General features: G+C 36.0%; 1 long non-coding RNA gene across 1 annotated transcript in view; it reads left to right on the top strand.

The window, feature by feature from the left end:
* LOC129458469 (uncharacterized) overlaps window positions 1–24,836 on the top strand; it is a 50,846-nt gene that overhangs the window by 11,096 nt on the left and 14,914 nt on the right. The window contains exon 2 of the long non-coding RNA XR_008649633.2: window positions 1,837–1,917. This is a non-coding gene — a long non-coding RNA (uncharacterized lncRNA). The remainder of the gene's footprint in view (window positions 1–1,836; window positions 1,918–24,836) is intronic.

Raw genomic sequence — 24,836 nt, 5'->3', positions numbered from 1 at the left:
AAAGTGCTACATCTATACTCAACTCTACAAAGTGGAGGAGTAGTTTTGCCTAAAATGGAGTATAATGAAAGTTAAAGAAAATTTCAAATGAGTCTATAATTCTGCTTTTGTCAGAAAAGACAAAAACTTCACACTATGTGTCAGGATAAAACACAAGGGGAAACACTATGCTTTAAAAAAGTTCGAGTCTCACTTTACAAATCACTGAATATCAGATTTTTTCTGGGAGATGTAAAATCATCTAAGTGCAGTGGGTATTGGAGAAACAATGAACTGAAAGAGTTTTATTCAACTTGTTACAACATGTTGGTGCCCTGGGAGACTCTTCTAGTTCGATAAGAATGCATTAAAATATATCTGGATGGAGAGCAGAAAAATCAGAGGTAACTAAAAATCCATTTCTAGTGATTTTGGAACTCAGAAGGCTACTGTTTCTGCTTTCTCTCCCTTCTTTTCTTCCTTCACCTCCAAATCTCTTCAACATTTAATCAGGACATTTCATTTATTACAAATACTCTAGATTTGATAGTTTGTTAATATTATATTGATTACCAAAGTATCTTTTTGTATCTTCATAAAACTGGAGGTTTGTTATGTCAGAAAATTGTGTCTCTATATAGCAACGTATTATCACATGTGAAAACATGAGTTTGTAGCACAATTAATAGGTTATTTTCTTTGTTACTGCATTTTCTCATTGGTGATCTTGCTCTAAGTATTTCCCATTTAGTATTATAACTTTCCATCTTTAAAAAATAATTGTGTTGAAAGAATTCAGGTAATTTGTACTTTAAAAAAGAATATCTTTTTCAAATGTCATATAATAAAGCATGAAATATTAAATACCTTGTTTAATTACATTTCTGATTAAATTTCTTCAGATTATCTACTATATGGCACACAAATATAAAATGTCTGTGATTAAAATAGGTTACTGTTAATGTTAAAAGGATGCCTGCCTGTTTTTTAAAAAATATATTGAATAATTTTAGCAAATGAGGTACTAAGTGTTCCAGATGTGTGTTTACATATTCCCCCACTCCCTGTCATCCCTCCATATCCATGGGTGATTGATTCCAGGACATTCCCTGTGAATACCAAAATCCATGGATACTCAGGTCCTTTATATAAAATGACATAGTATTTGCATATAACATAAGCGTATCCTCCATATCTTTTAAATCATTTCTAAATTACTTATAATACCTCATACAATTTAAATGCCATGTAAATATTTGATATACTGTATTATTTGTATTATTTTTTATGGTTTTATTTTTAATTTTTTTTCCAAATATTTTTGATGAGAAATAGATTGAATCTGCAAATGTGGAGGGTATTATTCCATTTTCATGCTGCTTATAAAGACGTACCTGAGACTGGGCAATTTACAAAAGAAAGAAGTTTAATGGACTTACAGTTCCGTGTGACTGGGGAGGCCCCACAATCATGGTGGATGGCAAGGAGAAGCAAGTCACATCTTACATGGATGGCAGCAGGCAAAGAGAGAGAGCTTGTTTAAAAAACTCACATTTTTAAAACCATCAGATCTAGTGAGACTTATTCACTATCATGAGAACAGCATAGGAAAGACCTGCCCCCATGATTCAATTAGCTCCTACCTGCACTCTCCCACAACAGGTGAAATTATGGGAGCTACAAGATGAGATTTGTGTGGGGACACAGAGCCAAACCATATCACGTAGCCTATGGATGCTGAGCAGGAAGGCCAATAGGCATGTGTTTGTATTTTTCTGGTATTTTCTATCTTTTGTGCTTTACCCACATGTAAAGTTATTTTTTAGCCATTAATTGCCACATATTGTCTTTTATCAGGCCGGAAGCTTATCATGGGCCTGGATCTTGTGCTATTCAAATGTTTTCACCGATGGCTACAACTGTATTTGGCACATAGAAGTAAGTAAACGAATGCCAAAGGAAAGAATCAGTTTGTGCTCCTACATAGTGTTACAGATACTGGGAATTGACTTGCTTAGTGTGCATTGAGGAAAAGTAACATGACTGTGTCATGTAAGTGGAAATGTGACCTTTTGGAAACATGATGGCCATGACATTCTATTTTTGTGGGAAAGCTTTGGTAAATTTCTGTTACCCAGTTCCAAATGTTATATGTCCAGAGCAACAGGAGTAGAACAGTGGTGTTCTGAATTGTGCTTGGACACAAGGCTAGCCAGTATTTATGGCTGTTAGTATACAAGTTCAATTTTCTGGCCCTTTCAGAGATTCTGAAAGCTACTTGATATGTTTTCATAGACAGGTTTCGGCTTAATTAGCCCAGTTGGATTCTGTTGTTTGCAAATATGAACACTAATCAATAATCAGAAAGAGTGCAAAAATGCGATTACAGCAAATCTCTAGATCACTCTAAAGTATGAACTATTTTTCTCTTAATTGGAAGATGGGGAAGATGATAGAAATGTGGATGAATGAATGTGTTTTATTTTTGCATAAATTCTGCCAAACAGGTTTCTGTTCTAAAGTGCATAAATGCAGTTACTTTGTTCATTTGACATATTTTAATCACAGAATATAAATAGTAATGCCTAATATTGTCTGCATTTCTAACATTTCTTTAGTGCTTTCACATTATTTCATTTTATAACTATAATAGCCCTAAAAAGTAGGTATTGCCCATGACTTCCATGCTAATAAGAGGAAAATTCAGAAGTAGATGAGAGTGTCTCATTTTTAATTCATGCTCTATCTGAAGGTTTTTCTCTGCATGCTTACTTAGGCTATGATTGGCATTAAATATGTGGATGGCCACACAGCAGTGATACATACTTTTGTTTCTACATTTATTTAAGGGTCAAAAATAGTGACTGTGTGGATGTTTTCAGCTTGAATGACAGGTAGCCTCTATACATTGACGACATTATGAACTAGATATATGTCAAGTCATCTCTAATATGTGGAAGGAGTGATAGCTAAAACTAAACCTATTTAGTTTTCAGTTTAGAAAAATCTAGTAATAAAATTTTCAATTCTCAATATTATATTTCTTAAAGATTAAAAATATATTATCTAATTATTTTCATTTAGACCAATTTTATTTTAAAATGGTTAAGAGAAATGGTTTTTAAATCTTTTTTGTTCATATAGTCTCAGAAAAGGACTGAATTCATTTCCCACTAACAGTGTCCTTAAAAGAGATGATGATCTGATGTAAAACCTCCATTAATAATATCTGCACTCATCATTGCTATGAAATCATCATAATAAAATACATGTATGGTAATAGACTTCTGTGCTCACCGTGCATTATGGTATTCCATGATAAGTTGACAAGAGCTTTTCCTAAATTCTAAGCTCTAACTTTGCAAAAATGTTTCTGTAACTTATGAGTATGCTGTGTAATAAATTATAAAAAGTAAAAAATAGAATGTGAAAATATTTTAGTTTCCAGTAATACTTAGAGGTCATATATTTTCATAAATCACAGTGTATTTTATGACTAGTTGAGGTAATATTTGGAAAGCATGCTAGTGATTACTCTTTATTTCTGAAGATTTTACATTTAAAACTAGCTTCGATCTGAATGGCATGGATTTTTTCCCAGAAAAAAACGCATTTGATGGTACTGATGTTATGTGTTTAAGTTTCTAGCTTATATTTCTGAATAATTGGTTTCTCAAGTTAGTAAGAGGCATTCAGAAACACATTAATATTCTCACGTCACTAAGATGTGAATGATGCATTGTAATGGTAATTTCACAAAAGATGCCCCAGAGTTTTCAAAGAGCTAATGCCATCCAGATAGTAATTAATAACATCCAAAAAAATGTGCAATATTTCACTGGATTATAAAGTGCTTAAAAATAAAATTACTTCTGGGAAACAATATGGAAAAATGTACTGTTTATAAAAACATGCCTAAAGTTAGCAATGTTGAATTGGCATCATGTTAAAAATATTTTTTTAATCTGTAGATATTGACACTGAATTTTTCATTATTGATGGGAGTTTAATCCTTTTCCGGAGACTTGTTGAAACTTTTAATGGATAACAAAAGAATTATCTTTACACATGGTAGTATATGACATAGGTGATAAAGGAGGCTTGGTGTGCTCATGGATATTGATTAGATTGGGCTATCAGTTGGGTATTTCAGAGCATTGAAAGTTGATGGTCCATGGCAAATTTTAATTTTTAAAATGTTTTGTTTTTACATTGGTTTTAAATAACTGAATATAAATGTTTATATCATACCACATAAATTAAAGCTTTATAATTATAGTGAGAGAAGCATTTTAAAGATGTGCAATTGTATTGGCCATTATATTGGGGATAAATCTTTATCGATCGTATTATTGAAATATATTAGTCCTGATGAGATTGATTTTTTTTAAGGGAAGAACAACATTAAAATAAGGCAATGCTAACTGGCTCAGAGCTTGACTAGTATATAGAATACTGTGAAATGGGGATGATAATGTGAGTCATTGCTTACTCTGTTGGTTATACAGAAAAATCAAATAACAAACAAAATCAAAGAAGGTGTTTGTCCTGTAGGCATATTAATTAGGGACAGAATAGTATGAATATTTTGAGGACCATCATACATACTGGACTTACAAGTTCACCTCTTCTCCCCTCATCCTATTGCATACCTAAAACACATCCATCTGCTACTTGGTTCACTGATTTCTAAAAATTAAATTTAAATGCATATTTATTTTCTTGGTTAAAATCTTTCTTCTTCTTCCTGTGTGGATATCACTGGTGAAAACAAGCACATTTACTCTATTAGGCATTTTTACCTACACTTTCACGAATATATTAGACACCTAAGAGATGATGATGTGATGCAGGAGGCCACTGATTCTGCTGTGAAAATGGATGCTACTGGAGGAAACTACGTGAATGATTTGGGGGTTGAGGGAGAAAAATAATGAAGAAGTAATATTGTAGGTGACAAGGAATTAATTCACCTGTCTGCTTAGGACTGAGTTGGAGGGACAAATGTCTGGGTATTCATTGTAGGGTAAATGAGAAGGACATCCCACCTGACACCTCCATTAAAATGATATGTAGACTCAAAGTGCTTAATAAAACAAGGCTATGATAACTACATGAAATAGTAAATGAATCAAAAGAAAAAAGAAAAATGTGTAAGAAAACAGATTACCTTTTAAATATCTCATTAACTTATTTATTAGTTATTGGACAGTCGTAAAAGCATATAAATCAGAATTAAGATGGAAAATAAAAGAGTAATAAAAAGTATTTCTGAATAAATAGTCAAGTATTTGATTTAATCCTTGGTTTCTCCTTTTTACTTTTATGTTCTTCTAAATTTAAAGAGATAATGAAAAATGAAATAATCAATATAGTTAAGATCTTCTGACTCTTTGAGGCATTTTTAAGAAAAACTTCTAATTCATCAAAACATTCTGAAAGAATGGGAGCTACAGCTCTGGTTTCTGCTTTTACACTAACTTTTAAGGAATTCATTGTAAATCCATAACTTCGCTCAGACCCAGTTACATTTGTTGAAGGCAAATGATAATCATATTTGTTGAAGACAAATTTAGTTAAATATTCATTGTTCACCTATTCTTTTCTTTCACAACTCTTAGATCCTTTCTAACCTTTCAACATATTTCTTCAAATTTTGTTAACTTTTAACTTCCCTTTTAATTTTAGAGGTTCTGCAATAGCTTCTGCGAGGTATTTCTTTGTGTGTAGGGAACATGGGATTACAGGTTAATGTTCAGTATGGAACTTACAATTTATCATATATGATGAATTATATCAGAATTAAGATGATTGAAAATAGCATCTAAGTGGGGAGAAGCGTGACTAGATAAATAGAGAAAATTCAGTATCACTTGAGCATATAAACTGATACTGATAGGCTGGCAAACAAACTGTTGCTATGAACCTTCAGAGACACCGGGTATTCTTCAGTGACAAAGACCTGCTGTTGTTTTGAATTTCTTAACCATTTTTTGAGCCATTAAAATCTAACATGATTTTGTTTTAGTGTTTATTTATTTACATGTTCTTTCCTGTTAGGTTACGTGTTGAAAAATAAAAAAATATGAACATAGTAGAGTACAGTAATATGCTACATCTGGTTTTTTTGGCTGTTACGGAGATATTTCTCTTTAAGTTCTAACTCTAGATATAAAGGCATCTATTTAAAGAAGGTAACTTCTCTATATCTAACTCTACATATAAAGGTATTCTATTTAAAGAAGAATACGTGGAAGTTGTGGTTACTGGGGACTAATTGCCTTCAAGAATGTAGTAAGTAGTTGAAGCAAGTAATGATACCAAATAAGCAGTTCTACAATTTTTGCAAGTATGATTAGCATGTGATAGGAATATACATATTTAAAGCTGACTATGTCATTCCTTTTCTCAAGCCTTTTGCTGTGATTATTTTTAATGTCACTTGAAATTCACTTGGCTTGCTCTTCTACTAGCTCAGGAAGAAGTTTGAAAATGTTTAATAAAGTTTCTTACTTTAGATCTCTCAAGAATATGTACTAATTAGATTTGTGTCATAAAAAAAGCAGAAAATGTTATAACGCATCACAAAATAATTAACGCCTTTTATTTGAAAAACAGCATATGTTGAGATTTTAGACAACTATCTATTGGCATAAAGAAGTAAAGGCACCCACAAAAAATGACCAGTTTATGGCCAAACTGATTGTATTTAGGAAAGCAGATTTATCTTGTTGCTAGGTCAGAAGTGTGAATTATTCTTCCCAAGTCATTTTTTGTCTCAGAATGTTGCAAGTGGCTGATTTTAAGGGGTTTATATATAGCTCTTGGCTGAGAGTTACATCCCAAGGATTTGGAGTTGAAATTTAAAGAGACTTGACACTGATTTCTTTAAGAGACACCATTCAATATTAGTGAGACCAGGAAGCACCATTTATTAAAAGATAACCAAATTGTTGATTTTCTGTATATAACTGTGATATATAAACACTCTGGAATATCAAAAAAATCATTTTTTTGTTTTTAAAATTTAAATTAGATTTAAGAAATATTTATTACATTCCTAGTATAGTGTAGGCACCGTGTCAAATCTTTTTTTATTTTTATTTATTTTTTATTTTTATTTATTTTTATTTTTTTGAGACCGAGTCATGCTCTGTTGCCCAGGCTGGAGTGCATTGGCTCAATCTCGGCTCACTGCAAGCTCCGCCTCCCGGGTTCACGCCATTCTCCTGCCTCAGCCTCCCAAGTAGCTGGGACTATAGGCGCCCGCCACCACGCCTGGCTAATTTTCTTGTATTTTTAGTAGAGACAGGGTTTCACTGTGTTAGCCAGAATGGTCTCCATCTCCTGACCTCATGATCCACCTGCCTTGGCCTCCCCAAGCGCTGGGATTACAGGTGTGAGCCACTGCGCCCGACCCCATGTCAAATCTTAAGTCAATCAAAATATTTATTAAAAGACTACGCCGGGCGCGGTGGCTCACGCCTGTAAACCCAACACTTTGGGAGGCTGAGGTGGGTGGATCACCTGAGGTCAAGAGTTTGAGACCAGTCTGGACAACATGGTGACACCCCAGCTTTACTAGTACCCTAAAACTTAAAGTATAATAATAATAAAATAAAATAAAATACAAAAATTGGCTGGGTGTGGTGGCACACGCCTGTAATCCTAGCTACTCGGGAGGCTGAAGCAGGAGAATACCTAGAACGCAGGAGACGGAGGTTGCAGTGAGCCGAGATCGCACCACTGCACTCCAGCCTGGGTGACACAGGGAGACTCCATCTCAAAAAATAAACAACAACAACAACAACAACAACAACAAAACTACTGGTTAACTGTAGGCATTGTATCCACACTGAGACTACAACTACAACAGCAAATTTGACAGTTTTTAGATTTATGAAGCTTAAATAAAATAAAGCAATTTGAAATTATGGTAAATAAAGCCAAACAAAAAAATGATGAGAAAGTAAAACGAGTTTATAAGAGAAGGTTTCCTTGGGAGATGGTATTTAAACTGATATGAAATATGAGAAATAGAATCTTGAACATTCCAGCGGGCGTAGCATGTAAAACCACCTCCAGGAACTGAAACAAAGCCAGCATGGGGAGCAGATGACTGAAAAGCAGGATGGCCAGGATTGGATTTGAGAGGCAGGAAGGCAGGGAGCAGCAGCTGCAGGGTTCAGACTTATTACAGGTTACAGACCTTTATATAAAATTGCCTTCTCTATGTTTCCCCTTAGATATCCTCTAGGCTCCTTAAGCTGAAAATGCCTGACCCTATGCTTCTCCTTCTTTGTTCCTTATATCTGAAAATAAAATCTTGATCTACCTGGGTATGTCTGCCCAACACATTCTTGGAAGTTCTCTTTATTATATCCCCTGAGGGGATATGTTTTGTTCTTCTTTGCTAACAACTCTGGACGCTGTCCTCTACTCACCCTGCCCTCTTTCATCATATTCAGTTATGGACACCAGCAATTGCTTAACTAGTTGTTGTGGTCACCTCACGGAGGGCAGCATCAACCACCCATTCAAAATTTGGTTTGAATGCAGACTAATGATACCACACATGCACCAAGAGGAGATGAAAAGAGTTAAAAAATGAGGCCTTCTAAGGAGGGCAGGGCAGCTTCCCAAGTGGGTATAAAAATGGCTTGAGAAAACAGAGAAGGGAAACTGTGTTACATTGTCATGCGCTTGCATGATTTGGGTTCCTTGCTGACACCAAGAGAATGAACGTGGGCTTTCTTTTCAGCTTGCCCGGATGTTAGGGAAAAGGAGGCGATGGAAGGGTGGGACTTGAAAGTTGTGAGTGGTCAAACATAAAATATAGAATCAAATACTTTATTACACTAGTCTTTATCACTCTAGTATTGATTCCCTAAGTCTATTCTCCATGCTTCAATCTGTGACTATTCTAAAATTTAGATGATGTCATATCTTTTCTTCACTTATAATTTCATTGTCATAAATACAAGTCCAAGTTCCTTAATGTGGCATCTGAGGTCCTTCGTTGCTTGTCTTCTCACATTTTCAAGTTTTTTCTTAATATTCCTACTTTCACATTCCATTTTCCAGCCACACTGGTTAGCTGGAGAACCATAACATGCCTTGCTCCCACACTTCTAGATTTTTGTTTGCTTTTTTCCCAATGTCTGAAATACTGTTTTCTCCTCTACTCCCATATGTTTCTTTATTAATTTCAGTTTTATGAAGTATAATTTACATAAATAAAATTTTTAGCCTTTAAAAATGTGCAGTTCATTGAAGTCTGACAAATGCCTATAGTAATATAATTACTATCTCAAAATAGAGAATGCATCACCAACCCCAAAAAGTTCCTTTGTACCACTTTACAGTCACACTGTCCCTTTATACCCAGACCCTGCAGATCTGTGTCTTTAGTTTTGTCTTTTCATGATCTTATAAATGGAATTATAAGTTAGGTGGCACTTTGCTTCTGTTTTTTTCCACCAACATAAGACTTTTTGATATTCATCCTTATATTTGAATATCTTGGTTGTTTATTTCCTTTTTATTGCTGAATTAGTATTTCATTGCATGGCCATAGCATAATTTATTTATCCATTTACCAGTTGACAGACCTATGGATTACTTCCAGTGTTGGGCAATTATAAATATGTTTGCTATAAACATTGCTATACAGGTCTTTGTGTGTGTACACAAGGGTTTATTTCTCTTAGAAAAATATGTAGGAATGAAATTTCGTATTCTATGGAAACACTATGTTTAAATTTAAAAGAAACTTCAAGACGGTTGTGCCATTTTGAATTCCGACCAGTAATCTATGAATCTCCACTCTCAAATACTCATCTTGGTATTTGTCAAGTTCTAAAAATTATCCATTCTAATAGGTGTATAGTTATCTCATTGCATATTTTTAAGTAATTAATGATGATGAACATCTCTTCACGTGTGTTTATTTGCCACTCATGTATCTCTGATGAAGAAACTTCCCACATCTTTTTGACCATTTTTAAAATTGGGTTGATGGACTTTTAGTATTGAATTTAATGGTTAGAGTTCTTTATATGCTTGGAAAGGTCCTTTTGATCAGACATGTGCTTTGCAAATATTTTCTCCCTGTCTGGGGCAGATAATAACTTTGTTTCTACCCTTCTCCCAGCAGCAGTGGTCTTTTTCCTGGATCCTCTGCCCCACCCAGCATCAGAAACCTATTGATTCTAGTCCTCTACAAAGGGCAGCAGATTATTCTCTGGGACCATAGTACATAGGTTTTCCTACCTTTCCACTAGTGGCTTATGGCTTTTGCTTATATTCAAGAAGGATCCATGAAATATTAGGGATTATGTGGTTTTGTGCCATGGAGGTATGGGGGCATGCCCAAGTCCCCTGTCGTACCTGATATCTTTCTCATGAGCACTAGTGAAGTGCTAAGGGGGGCTAGGGAATGAGTGCAGACAACTCATGTATCTGGGCTCCAAGAATCTAAATTCAGTCTAGCCTATACTTGACATTTATAAATTATTTAAAAATTAGTATTTTTCTTCTTTCCTGTTTTCATGGAGGCTGCTTCTTCCTCTTTGACCATGCCAAAAGTAAAACAGTAAAAGAGTTCGTATATCCTACCTCTGCTCAGAGCAAGATCTCATCTTAGTCCACAGTCCTACCTGCCATCTTTTGGGATTCAGTTGACAAGTTGCTTGATGTTGCATTCTTGGTGTCATTGCCAGGTCTTTTGTTTTTGTTTTTGATGTGTTATGACACAAGAGTCCTGTTGTTGGTGGAAGAGTGGTTAGCTGAGCAGATTATGTTGCTCAGAAAATCCTATGGTTATAAGAGGGTAAGGATAGATCGTAAAGGGAAACATGCATTGTTTTTGTCTGTATAGATATCTATGGGTTGTTTTTTGTTTTTGTTTGTTTGTTTGTTTTTTGAGACAGAGTCTCATTCTGTCCCCTAGGCTTGAGTGCAATGGCGCGGTCTCGGCTCATTGCAACCTCTGCCTTCTGGGTTCAAGCGATTCTCCTGCCTCAGCATCCCAAGTAGCTGGGATTACAGGTGCCCACAACCACACCCAGCTAATTTTTGTATTTTCTGTAGAGATGGGGTTCCTTCATGTTGGCCAGGCTGGTCTTGAACTCGTGATCCGCCCGCCTCAGCCTCCCAAAGTGCTGGGATTACAGACTTGAGCCACTGCACCTGACATCAAGATGTCTTGATGCACATTTTTATGTACTGCTAATAAAATATTGGGATTATTTATAAGGGTCTTTGTTTAATGCCAAATCTTTATGTTAATCAGGTAAATTTAATGTTTTAAATGCTAAAAAATGTCAGACTTCAGCACTATATGATTCATCCATGTAACCAAAACCACTTGTACCCGAAAGCTATTGAAAAATAATTACTTGCAATTTACTTGCTACTAATTTAAACTCCAGTGACTGAAAGATAGGAAAAATAAAATGCCTAGTGGAACAGTTTATTCTGTGATATCTCTGGAATTTAGTAGTTATTGCACCAACCAAATAAACTTATATTGAAAATTGAATTTTCATATTACATTTATATTGCATTATATATATTGAATTTATAGTTAGTAAAGAGCATATATATAATTATAGTCATAAATTCATTAAAATGATACATTGGGTTAATTTCCCACTGAGATCTGGTAGAAATAAATGTATTCTAAATAGTGAATCAAAAGTTTATTAAAAAATTCATCAACAGTTTACTTGTTACTGTTTTCTTATGATGTGAATCTTGAATGTATCTTGAATCACTCTGCTTCTAAGAATGAAGTCAATTAGTAAAATGTCTGACAATATTGAATGGTTTTGAAGGATTTATCTTATAAATTGTCAGTCTTATACTGGAAGTTAGCCTCAAGCAAATGTAATTGTATTCACACAGATCTATTCCTTTGTTTACAAAGATATAATGACCAAATAGACTATATCAACTTAGACACAAGGAGGAAAGTCAGATTACACATAAAGAGCTAACACATTTGACCTAGAAGAGAACATACATCATTAATTATTTCTGAAAATAAAAATAGCCAAAGAAGCTATATAGCACCCTAAACTGAAACGTCAGGTTGTCAGGACCCCTATGGAAACTCTCTTGTCATTCCAACAACTACCTTCTACTTATTCCAGGACCTGGTTCATCCTTTGTGGATGGAAAGTATGGGTCAGACTTGAGCAATCGACAGCTACACTTTGATGTCCCATGCCATTCTCCACCCATTCCAGCACTCCGTGACTAAAAGAACATTCCAAAGTGGGCTTCGTTATGCCAACTCTGGTTCCCTTCAGCATCTATGATATTAAACTGTGAGGTAGAGAGAAAACATTCTTTCTGAATTTAGGTGGAAACAATTTAGTTATACAAACACACAGGTCCACAAGCACGTCTGCCCCCACTCTGCCATACAGATAACACATATCTCCAGAAGAAAAGCACTAATTGTGCATAAGCGCACAGCCTTAGAGAGCTTCAGCTGGGATATGCACAGCGCACCGCTAATAGACAAAATAATTTTGTGTGGTATGACAAACATTCTAATTTTAATAGTTGTATATTTATTTTAGTTTGGAAATAATATAACAGGATATTTATGGTGAATATACAGAAGGATCATTGGTGGAGGAATCATTGATAAGTGATTGAGAGAGAGCTCACAGAAAATCTACAGGTACTGAGATCTTGGAGACTGAGTTGGAGTGAAGGCATACCATCTACCAGAGTGTGCAGAGGTAGCTACCATGTTATGCTAGGAGAAGACCACTATGTTAGTGGAGACAAGGATGTGTCTATGGACAGTAGTATTGAAGAAGCAACATCAAGACTATGGCTGTAGGTTTTAGATATATGTTAGGCAACATTTTTTCATTTGTCTGAGGGCTGAATTGAGGGACATACAATAGCTTACCACTTTTTTGTGTGTGAAACAAATGTTGAGATCAGATATACTCTTCTACCATTTTTGAACCCCCACCAACTATTCCACAGGAGAAAGGTATTAAAGAGGTACACTGGAGCAATTCTCTATTCCAACACATTCCCTCTTTGCTGCTACAAAATAAATGTAGGAAACAACTCATAGAAGAAGGGAAGTTCAGTGCCTCTGGGCTTCATTTTTGTACAGTGCGTTCCTATGGATCCAACCTTGTGATCTTGTCCTACTGCAAAGATCACAGGATTTGGTCTTATGAGGAGAGAGCCAGAGTGTTAGGTGTTGGAACCAATATATTTGGTTGTGCTGGAATTCCCAATGCTTACTCAAAGTCTCCTTCTGGTTCCACACTCTGACAAGATGAGAGCAAAGTGCCCTGGGTGATCCCAAGACTCAGGCACTATGAATCTGTACTTACATATACCATCCCCTAGTCTAAATCAGGGCTGTGTTTCTTGTCTAACCGAGAATCTATTCTCCATACCTCACCTTGCTCCAGCATGTAGTGATGGAGTGCAGTGAGGCAGCCAAATAGAGGCCCTGCTCAGGTGGCATCTTGTAGTGTGTTTGTATGACCTGGCCAGTGAAAGGCATTCCCATCGGAAGAAGAGAGAGTCTCACTTGACCATAAACTCAGACACTTAAGAGCCTCTAGTACAGAGTTGGAAAGACTTTAGTGATTTGCTAAGTGAGGGCAATAGGAGTACGAGAAACAACTGTGGGAAGATCAGATTTGTGGCTCAAATCCAGTAATTCTTTAAGGTTAGACTGTTGGTTTAGATCAAAATTTAAAAATAAAATAATCTTAATAATATGGAACTATCTTTCATATGTTTAGTAAAACTAAGAATATTCAAACAAATATAAATTCATTGCTGGTTATATCAGTTGCATTCTTATTGGAAAGCTTTTAAGAAATTGCTTTATTACTTGAGTTTCATTTTTAATTTTTTTGAAATGCAATAACATTACTTTCTTTTCAGTATATTTATATTAATAGCTATCTTCTATTTATTTTAAATGCTACCAGTTTTCCCTTTGTAATAGTAATATTTAATTTGTCTTAAAATAAATTTGTTCAAATATAAAATTTTAATTAAATACAAACATTAATTAAATACCAATAAACTCAGACTAGGATATGGCAAAAATCATGAAGGTTGTTTGAGAATTACAGGCAATCTGAAAAACACTGGCTTTAGAGGGAGACAAGTTTAAATACGAGGTAGCGTGAGCAAAATTCTACACACATTTGGAAGAGCACATTACCTGGTGATGCAGGGTGGGTCATTATTAGGTGCCCACGTCTCTCTGAGTAAGACAAAGCGAGCATCCTCCCATTGAAATTTACACAAGAAAGCAGATGTTGCACACGACCACGTCTCTGTGCCTTGAGCGAAATCTCATTCTTAGTTAGGGCATCTCCAAACTATTCTTCCAAAAGGTGTTGGAGAAAGAGTCACTGGATAAATTGGGGAGTTTCTTTGAAGGAGTCTGCAATTTAAAGTGAGCAGAGTATCAACTTTGAAATTAATAGCTTTGGGCTGAATTTCAGAACTCCAGCTTTATGTCAACTGTGAGGGAACTTAGGAAAGATTAAACACTCTGCTTCATATGTATAAAATTAGAATAGTAATCCTAAAGGAAGTAAGGAATATTAAATGAGAATATGTATGTATATGCATGCGATATATATATATATATATGTGTATATATATATATATATATATATATACACACGTGTGTGTGTGTGTGTGTGTGTGTGTATGAAATATATTTCTTGGGGGAAAAAAAGAAAGGATTTCTTCCTCTTTTGATTAAAGGGAGCTAGATGGAGTGATCATAAACTTTCTTTCAGTATGGAAAGTTTGACCCTACCACCCTTAAGGCTGAACATGACCTAAGACAAAGGTGGATATGATATGATGGAAATCCTTGCTAGAGAGACACAATATGTTGAGAGCTGTTTGCGTTCCAGCCAGGTGGATTCAGGCAAGGGTAATGTAGCAATGTTGAAGGGAAGCAGGAGCAGATAAAGTGACCCACATGATATATCTTTAAGCCAAACCTCTTTGGATGAGGGATGGAAGATGAGGATATTACATAGCTTGAGGGAAAATTGGAAAGAAAAGGATGATGACTGTACCCTATATAATACACTAGGACAAGTCCATAAACATGCCCGTTGTCATCTTGAGTTTGGTAATATAGCAGTGGTGTCTAGGTAGATGAGACTGAGATGGTTTTCCTGTGACCTGCATATGTCAGACAGGAGGGGCAGAATTTCTCCACGCACCAGTGATCAGCTACTGCAGTGCTGGAGTCAGTGTGAAGAGGCCGCCTTGCTTGACTTTGTGACTAAAGGCAAATGCCAGCCATTATGGGCTTGACTAGAGTGGTCTTCATTCTAGTGAATGACCTAATGTGTGACCACAATACATTAACTGTCACCATTTCTGGAACTAGACAAGGGCAACCAATTTAACAACAGCCATTGGGATTCCAGAAGACACACAAGAATTCAAAAATTCAAGACTCACTTTTTCGCATTACTCGAGGTCATGTAAGTGACCCTCCTGGCATACATTCAGATGCCATGTCTGAGAAGGTGAGGGAGAAGGAAATCAAGTTAGAAAATAAAGGTTATTTATGAAAAGAAGACTTTAAAAAAACAAGCTATTTAAAATAGCACTGAGAATTCGATGAACTTCGAATAGACTGACTTAGAATATAGAATTTTTAAATGTGCAGATGCTGAGATACTAGTAATTGGCAAGTTTAAGTTTCTTCTCTGGCCGGGCGCCGTGGCTCACGCCTATAATACCAGCACTTTGGGAGGCCGAGGTGGGCGGATCACGAGGTCAGGAGATCGAGACCATCCTGGCTAACAAGGTGAAACCCCATCTCTATTAAAAATACAAAAAATTAGCCGGGTGTGGTGGTGGGCGCTTGTAGTCCCAGCTACTCGGGAGGCTGAGGCAGGAGAATGGCGTGAACCTGGGAGGCAGAGCTTGCAGTGAGCCGAGACCACGCCACTGCACTCCAGCCTGGGCGACAGAGTGAGACTCCATCTCAAAAAAAGTTTCTTCTCTTCCAAAGGGAAATAATTATGAGAAAAAGGATAATCAGATTATAACTGATCAGATCAGATCAGTTATGGAAAAATATAGCTGCTACATTTTCCTTGCTAATCTGAGTAATAGTTTGATTAAATTCTGTCTATGTCTCACATATATCACAATGCTAGACCTGTAACAGTAAGATATTAATTATTCTACTCTATACCATGCTAAAGGAATCAAATGAAGATATTCTAATAAAAAGCTAAACTATGTCCACAACACAGGTCATAAAGTCATGCTATCTTATATATCTTACTTAACAGCATTGATAAGTGTGTAGCCATAAGATTTTATGAGGTGGAGAATAATAGTAACATGGGTGTTAACACTTTCTCTGTAAATTTCAGAACGCCAATGGACCTTCCATACTGACAAGCAATCCTACCGTGTTTCTCTGGTTATTTCTTGGGAAAGACAACTTCTTGTAGAAATGAAGCTGAAAGGATACGATTTCTCTGCAACAATCTCTCATCCATTTGCAGAGAGCAGACCTAAAAATAGGGCTACTAGGATAAGAATCCAAGAAAAATCAGATGCCCTGATGACAACTGTTGAGCCGCTAATGAAGCTTTGTGTAAAGCTAGCTCTGTAATGGGACTTTTCAATCATGTGAAATACTATATTTCATTTATTGATATGCTGGCTTAGGTTAGGTATCCTGTCACTTTTCCTGAAGGACATCTGATAATAATAATAAAAAAAGATCCATGGCCAGAGCAAAGGGTACACAGTGTTGGTTGAGTAAGATACCAAAATTGAGTTTAGGTTAAACAGCATTAAGTCTAATATTCCCCCAAAGGATCCTATGAAGATGGAATCTTGAAGGCTAGGGAAAGGAATCATAGGTGGTCTGGACATTAGTCCTGTCCTTTATCATCTCCTTCAGATTTCTGTGAGTTTTAGAGCATATTGAAGTTCATAATTTTAAAAGAATAAATGAATCATATTTGAGGAAATTTATGAAAATTAAGCTGCCTGAGTTTCACTTACCTGTTGTACTTTGCCAAAAACATAAAAAACATAAACATCCCCATTCACAATTAAGTATTAATAATGTTTTAATTTACTGTTTACTTTTTGTAAAAGTATGTTTTTCTTTCTTAATTCCATTATACTCAATCCTTTTATGTTTGCTTTTTTCCCTAACATGGCCTGCAAAAAGTGCTTGGCTGTAAGATTTATTGTGTGTTTATTTCAGAATCCTTTGTGATGATTTTCAAGCAATCACTCTTGAATGAAGTAGAGGATGCAGCCATATGCTATACGTTCAGTATTTCCCCATTAAGTTAGGAAACAGAATGGCATTCTAGTGTCCTTCATCCTTTCCTCCATGTTGGCATTATGTGATTCCATCCTAGGAGATTTAATGAGAATGCTAATTCAAGAGAATGCTTCCAATTAAGCGTTTGAAAACTAAGAAAACAATATAAGATACAAACTCTTTTGAAAGTCAACTTTTATTTCTTCACTTCTTATTTTATCCTTTTTACCATTGGCTACTTTATGAATGCCTATGGCTTTACCCATCATTGAGAAATGACATAAAATTACATCTCTAGCCCAGTATTCTCCTGTAAGTCTCAAATTGGTATAATCAGCCATTAATTTTTCTCTCCTTTTAAGTGTTTAAAAAGTAATCCAAACTCAGCTTGTCTCAAATTGAACCTATTTTCATCCTCTTCTGTGATGGACAGCCTCCTAAGGTTTTTGTTAAATAGCTCAGGAAATTAAAAGATGTCTGTGCTGAATCCCCCCTACCCCATATTTAATCCATTAAAGCTCAATTTTACCACCTATATATCTTTCAAATCTGTTTAGTTCTCTCTATTCCCATGGTAGCTAGGGTTATGTTGGTAATACAAATCTAGTCATCTGAACACCATCCCCATGCCTCACACAGACCATGCTTAAAATATCAAATGTCATGTCACTGTTACTAGGACAAAGGTCACTAACCTTAAAATTGCCTAAAAGATAATTCATGTGTAGACCTGCCCTATGTGACACGGTGGCTAGTAGGCATGTGTGGTAATAGAATTGGGACTAGTCCAAATTGAGATTTGCTATGTGTGTATTTCAGAAACTCCATATGAAAAAAGAAGCATGTAAAATATCCTATTAATATTTTTATACTGATTATATGCTAAAATGGTAATATTTTACAAATATTGGGTTAAATAAAATTCTTAAAATTAATTTAACCTGTTTCTTTTTACATTTTAATCTAGCTAATGGAAAATTTAAAATGATGTAAATTTCTGGCATGATATTTTTATTAGACAGGGCTGGTCTAAAATAGAATTATGCTCCCATATGCTTTCTGTTCTCCAATTTTACTGTACTTCTTTCAGTGCCTATAAAGTGCTACACTTGGGCTTTTCATGTACTTTCTTTTGTATGGAGCACTTCTTTTACTTCAACTCTATGCAACGATCTTCCTATCACCATATGTACTACTTTTTCTTGAGATCTCAGTTAAATCATCACAGACTCAGGAAAGATTCTCCTTATATCTCTGAGTAGGTTAAATTCCTAGATTATAGAACCAGGTGTTCCTCTGTCATATAGCTCACAGTAAAAATTTTATATATTTTTTGCGTAACTCTTTGTTAAGTTTTAGATTCTCTGTAATAGCATAGACCATCTCTGGTTTTGATCACCATTATATGCTCAGCAACTAAAGCAGTATCTGCTATGTGCTAAGAGATTAATAAATATTTAGGAAATTTTTAAAAAATGAATGTCTGTTGATTTAAAAATATGGGAAACTATCATTATATATTCATAACCACCATTCAGTTACAGATTCTGAATGCCTCTGGCCAGACATATAATGTTGAAACTTAGAAAGAAACCTCTTTGGATACTTTAGATTACTATGTAGAAAACACTCACTCCTACTTCCCTCCACACTCTCACCCTACTGTGGTCAGAACAGAGTATACTTCTGGTATCCTAGACTTGAACATCAGCACATGACTTGATTTCTTCAAAGGGAAATTAGGAGGTAAGAGAAGAAGAGACTTGAATTGTGTCTGCGCAGGGGGCTTCTCTTTACACCTCCACCAATACCATGTGGATGATCTTTGGAAGAAAGTTGCTGCCCCTTCAGCCTGAGCCTAATGCCCAGTGCAACTCATAGCTTCAGCCCAGTCTAGATCAGCTGAACGTGAGCAAGAACAAATTGTTGTTTTAAGGCACTGAGCTTGGAGGTGGTTGGTTACACAGCATTAGCCAATTATTACAGTTCCCATATCAGGGCCCTAAATGTACTTTTAATAAGGAAAGATACAATATTTTGAATGGTGGAATTTTTGAAGTGGACCATTAGATTTTTTTTAAATTATACTTTGTTTTAGGGTACATGTGCACAACGTGCAGGTTTGTTACATATGTATACATGTGCCATGTTGGTGTGCTGCACCCATTAACTTGTCATTTAACATTAGGTGTATCTCCTAATGCTATCCATCCCCCCTCCCCCCACCCCACAACAGGCCCTGATGTGTGATATTCCCCTTCCTGTGCCCATGTGTTCTCATTGTTCAATTCCCACCTATGAGTGAGAACATGCAGTGTTTGGTTTTTTGTCCTTGCAATAGTTTGTTGAGAATGATGGTTTCCAGCTTCATCCATGTCCCTACAAAGGACATGAACTCATCATTTTTTATGGCTGCATAGTATTCCGTGGTGTATATGTGCCACATTTTCTTAATCCAGTCTATCATTGTTGGACATTTGGTCTGGTTCCAAGTCTTTGCTATTGAGAATAGTGCTGCAGTAAACATACGTGTGCATGTGTCTTTATAGCAGCATGATTTCTAATCCTTTGGGTATATACCCAGTAATGGGATGGCTGGGTCAAATGGTATTTCTAGTTCTAGATCCCTGAGGAATCGCCACACTGACTTCCACAATGGTTCAACTAGTTTACAGTCCCACCAACAGTGTAAAAGTGTTCCTGTTTCTTCACATCTTCTCCAGCACCTGTTGTTTCCTACCTTTTTAATGATGGCCATTCTAACTGGTATGAGATGGTATCTCACTGTGGTTTTGATTTGCATTTCTCTGATGGCCAGTGATGATGAGCATTTTTTCATGTGTCTGTTGGCTGCATAAATGTCTTCTTTTGAGAAGTGTCTGTTCATATCCTTCACCCACTTGTTGATGGGGTTGTTTGTTTTTTTCTTGTAAATTTGTTTGAGTTCATTATAGATTCTGGATATTAGCCCTTTGTCAGATGAGTAGGTTGCAAAAATTTTCTCCCATTCTGTAGGTTGCCTGTTCACTCTGATGGTAGTTTCTTTTGCTGGGCAGAAGATCTTTAGTTTAATTAGATCCGATTTGTCAATTTTGGCTTTTGTTGCCATTGCTTTTGGTGTTTTAGACATGAAGTCCTTGCCCATGCCTATGTCCTGAATGGTATTGCCTAGGTTTTCTTCTGGGTCTTTTATGGTCTTAGGTCTAACATTTAAGTCTTTAATCTATCTTGAATTAATTTTTGTATAAGGTGTAAGGAAGGGATCCAGTTTCAGCTTTCTACATATGGCTAGCCAGTTTTCCCAGCACCATTTATTAAATAGGGAATCCTTTCCCTATTGCTTGTTTTTGTCAGGTTTGTCAAAGATCAGATAGTTGTAGATATGCAGCATTATTTCTGAGGGCTCTGTTCTGTTCCATTGGTCTATATCTCTGTTTTGGTACCAGTACCATGCTGTTTTGGTTACTGTAGCCTTGTAGTATAGTTTGAAGTCAGGTAGCGTGATGCCTCCAGCTTTGTTCTTTTGGCTTAGGATTGATATGACAATGCGGGCTCTTTTTTGGTTCCATATGTACTTTAAAGTAGTTTTTTCCAATTCTGTGAAGAAAGTCATTGGTAGCCTGATGGGGATGGCATTGAATCTATAAATTACCTTGGGCAGTATGGCCATTTTCATGATATTGATTCTTCCTACCCATGAGCATGGAATGTTCTTCTATTTGTTTATGTCCTCTTTCATTTTATTGAGCAGTGGTTTTTAGTTCTCCTTGAAGAGGTCCTTCACATCCCTTGTAAGGTGGATTCCTATTGCATATTTACATTAAGCACCATCTTAAGGGCTTAACAATGGGTGAATTTAAAAAAAAATAAACAATATTTTGATATGGGTAGTATTATGCCCATTTAATAAGTGAAGAAAATGAAGCTCTATGTGTTTAAATAGGTTCTCTCATGTCACAGTTTATACATAAGGAATTTCATATTCTGGTCCATTGCTTGTAGAGCCTACATTGCTGACATCTCTTGCAAGCTGCGTTTGTATACCTGGGTTAATCTTGTGCAATTTTGTGAATTGTTTATCACCTTCCCAGAGATAATCGAGAAGAGAACTGTGAGAAGTAGAAATGTGTTTCTTTTGACTTGTGTTAATGGAAGGCAGACTAAAAATATATTGAAACCTAATTGAAAATTTAAACTAAGTGAAAGGCAGAGAAAATCATTTTCTCTTCACCCTGGAACAAATATCTTATCTGGCTCAAGGCCAAGCTAATAGTCCTAAGATTTATAAATGATTTTTAGACTTCAAGAGTTTCAAGAAATCTAAGAGATACATGACTCGGTCTATAGATGAGCATTTTATATACATAAAGAGTATACAGTATATTCAAAGGCTTTAAAATTCGTCTAAGTGAAACCAATTATTTAAATGCATTGTGTTCAAATAGGTGTTACATGTTACATTTTGTCCATCATTTGGACACCTCTTATAAGATGTTAAAGCCTGAAAGACACACTGAACGTGGTCATTATCTCTGTGAATCACAGAATACTAATATAATATATTCTAGGATATTAGTAATTTGGATTTGAAATTCTTTTGACTTAATCCTTGTGACATATATTTTAAGGCATTATCTCTAGTTTAATCTCATCTAAATTAAGGTTGTACGTGTATAGTAAATAGTGTATATTTATAGTTCCATAATGATATTATAATACTGAAGGATACTAAGTAACATAAATATATATGCATATATATTTGTTATTATATATATATATATCCTTGTTTATCTCTAAAATAAAATCCCATAGAAAGTCATCAACAAACATAGCATAAATTACAAAGAAAATACTAAGCCCTCCACTAACTGAATGGACCTCCTGTTGACCCATGAGATCCCAGAGAAACCTTAAACACTGAGTTCCTGGCTATGATGGGAAGGGAGGTCAGACACGTTTTGTTATACCATCTCCCTTTTGGAGTTTAGACACAACTGACCACAATTAATGTTAAAATGTAGATAAAAGACTGACAAAACAGACTCTTTGTGGCAATAAGGTATCATATTATAAACAAAACTTAAGGCCGTGCAAGGCAGGGGTAAGTCACACTTGTAGGACGTCAGTCTTGCTAAACAGGTCATTTTGACCCGGTATATTGTGGCTGAATCTGACATAACATTCTTATCTCAACTTAAACATTCCTTTCTGCTGACTCCAAGTTTTAGACAGAGCCTTACTCCTTTAACCAATTACAAATGAAATAATCTCTGAATCCACCCAAAACTTGTAAGCCCTGCTTCAAGATATTTCACCTTTTCAAGCCAAACCAATGTCTAACCTCCATGTACTGATTTATATCTTTACCTGTAACTTCTGCCTCCCTGAAATATATAAAAAACCAAACTGTAACCTGACCAACTTGGGACCACTTACACAGACTTTTTGAGTTTGTCTTTTCCCCAGGCTGTGATCACTCGGATTGGCTCAGAATACACCTCTTTAGAATATTTTACATAGTTTTTCCATGAACAATAAAAAGAAAAGAAGACATAATTTCTGGTGTATAAGATGAAGACAAATAGCCAAGCAAAGACTAATTTGAAACTTGCAAGAGAAACGTAGGGGGAAAAGAGAATAGCACAAACAGCATGAGCACAGTTAGGACATAACAGGTTGCGGTGGTGGGAGAAATTTTCCTGGAGTGATCTGAGTTTTAAGATTAAAGCAATGCATGCCATACTCCACACAAACATTGAAAAGGTATCTGATAATTATCCAGAGAAGGGACTCTTGGTAACAGTAGGGTGGTTCTGAAGCAGATGGAACAATAAATGCAAAAGACCAGATATAGGAGTGAATGGATAATTTGAGAGAGAGAGAGAGAGAGAGAATAAATTAATATGTTAATAGGCTGGACCATAGTACACAAAAGGATAATTTGTAATAGATGAGGCTGTAGAGTAATATATGTCACATTAATAAGTGTCCTTTTAATCCTAAAGGCAATGAGAAATCTTAGGAGGTCTTTAATCAAGAGGATAAATTAGATATATTTTAGAAAGTATATTATGGCTACAATGAACAAAAAAATGTAGTGGACTTCTGGCTTCCCTGTAGTATGCTGAAGGCTGAAGCATATCACGATGTTAAAACAACAGAAAAAATATCTGACATTCTCAAGATTCATAATTTTTCTTGAGCCTATTAGAGAACTGAGATCATAGGACAACTAATTGATGTGGAATCTAAGAAAAGACAATCATTTCTAAGAAGAAAAGGGAAGCAACCACTTGCTGGGGAAGATGCTATTGGACACTGGTAAGAAAAATTCAGCTGAACCTTTTAACAGATATTGAAAGCTGATTGGAGGCTAAGAGAATAAAAAACCCCTGAGGTCAAGACACAAGGGGAATTTGCATGGAGTCAGAGGTTCTTTTTCTCAGGCCTTACAAAAAAAGATTGGCAAAATTTCTGAGAAAGTTTCCCTCATGGTACAGACTAGGGTGTTGGAACAACAGCCACTGTAATAAAGGTAGGAAATCTCACCTAGATCCTTTCTACCTATCTCTCCAAAAGAAGAAAATACTGAAACTCCTGAGGGAAGGGTCAACATTATTGTCCTTAGGGCACCCCTGAAAACTGTTTTCAGCTAGGTAAAGGGAAGGCTAAAAAAATCCTCTACTGCTGGAATAGTGGCAAGAAATTGTGCTGGAACTAAACCTACAGCTCTGGGTAAGGCAGGACCACTGAGCAGCCCCATTCCTAAGATCCGTGGACACAGTCCTGGGACTGAGGTTGAATTAGGAAAAGAGAGAACACTCACCTTTCTGCATCTCAGTAACTACAAGGTTTGTGTAACAGGTAACAGTAGCCTGCAGGACAAGTAGCAAGGAGAGAGGCAATAGGATGTGATATAGTTTGTATATTTGTCCTTGCCCAAGTCTCATGTTCGACTGTAATTCCCAGTGTTGGAAGTAAGACTGGTGGGAGGTGATTGGATCGTGGGGGTGGATTTCTCATGAATGGTTTAGTACCATTGCATTGGTGCTGTCCTCCCAATAGTGAGTGAATTCTCAGAAGACCTGGTCATTTAAAGATATGTGGAACCCCACTTCCACTCTCTCTCGCTTGCTCTTGCTTTTGCCATGTGATGTGCCTCCTCCCCCTTCACCTTCTACAATGATCGTAAGCTTCCTGAAGCCTCCCTAGAAGCTGAGCAGATGCCAGCACGGTGCTTCATATAAAGCTTGAAGAACTGTGAGCAAATTAATCCTCTTTACTTTATAAATTACTCAGTCTCAGGTCTTTCTTTACTTCAATGCAAGAATGGCCTAATACAGTATGGAAAGTGATCCTTTCTTGATTCATTTAGTATAAATCATAGAAATGAATCTGGAGTCTAGTTCAACTCCTACCCATTTGCGGAGTGTGTGTATATATATATATATACACACACACACATACACACACACACACGCACATATAAAATGTGCGTGTGTGTGTATACACAATTTTC

Source organism: Symphalangus syndactylus, chromosome 19 (genome assembly GCF_028878055.3).
Source record: "Symphalangus syndactylus isolate Jambi chromosome 19, NHGRI_mSymSyn1-v2.1_pri, whole genome shotgun sequence".
In the NCBI taxonomy this organism is placed as follows: domain Eukaryota; kingdom Metazoa; phylum Chordata; class Mammalia; order Primates; family Hylobatidae; genus Symphalangus; species Symphalangus syndactylus.
This window is presented reverse-complemented; position numbering and strand designations above follow the sequence as displayed.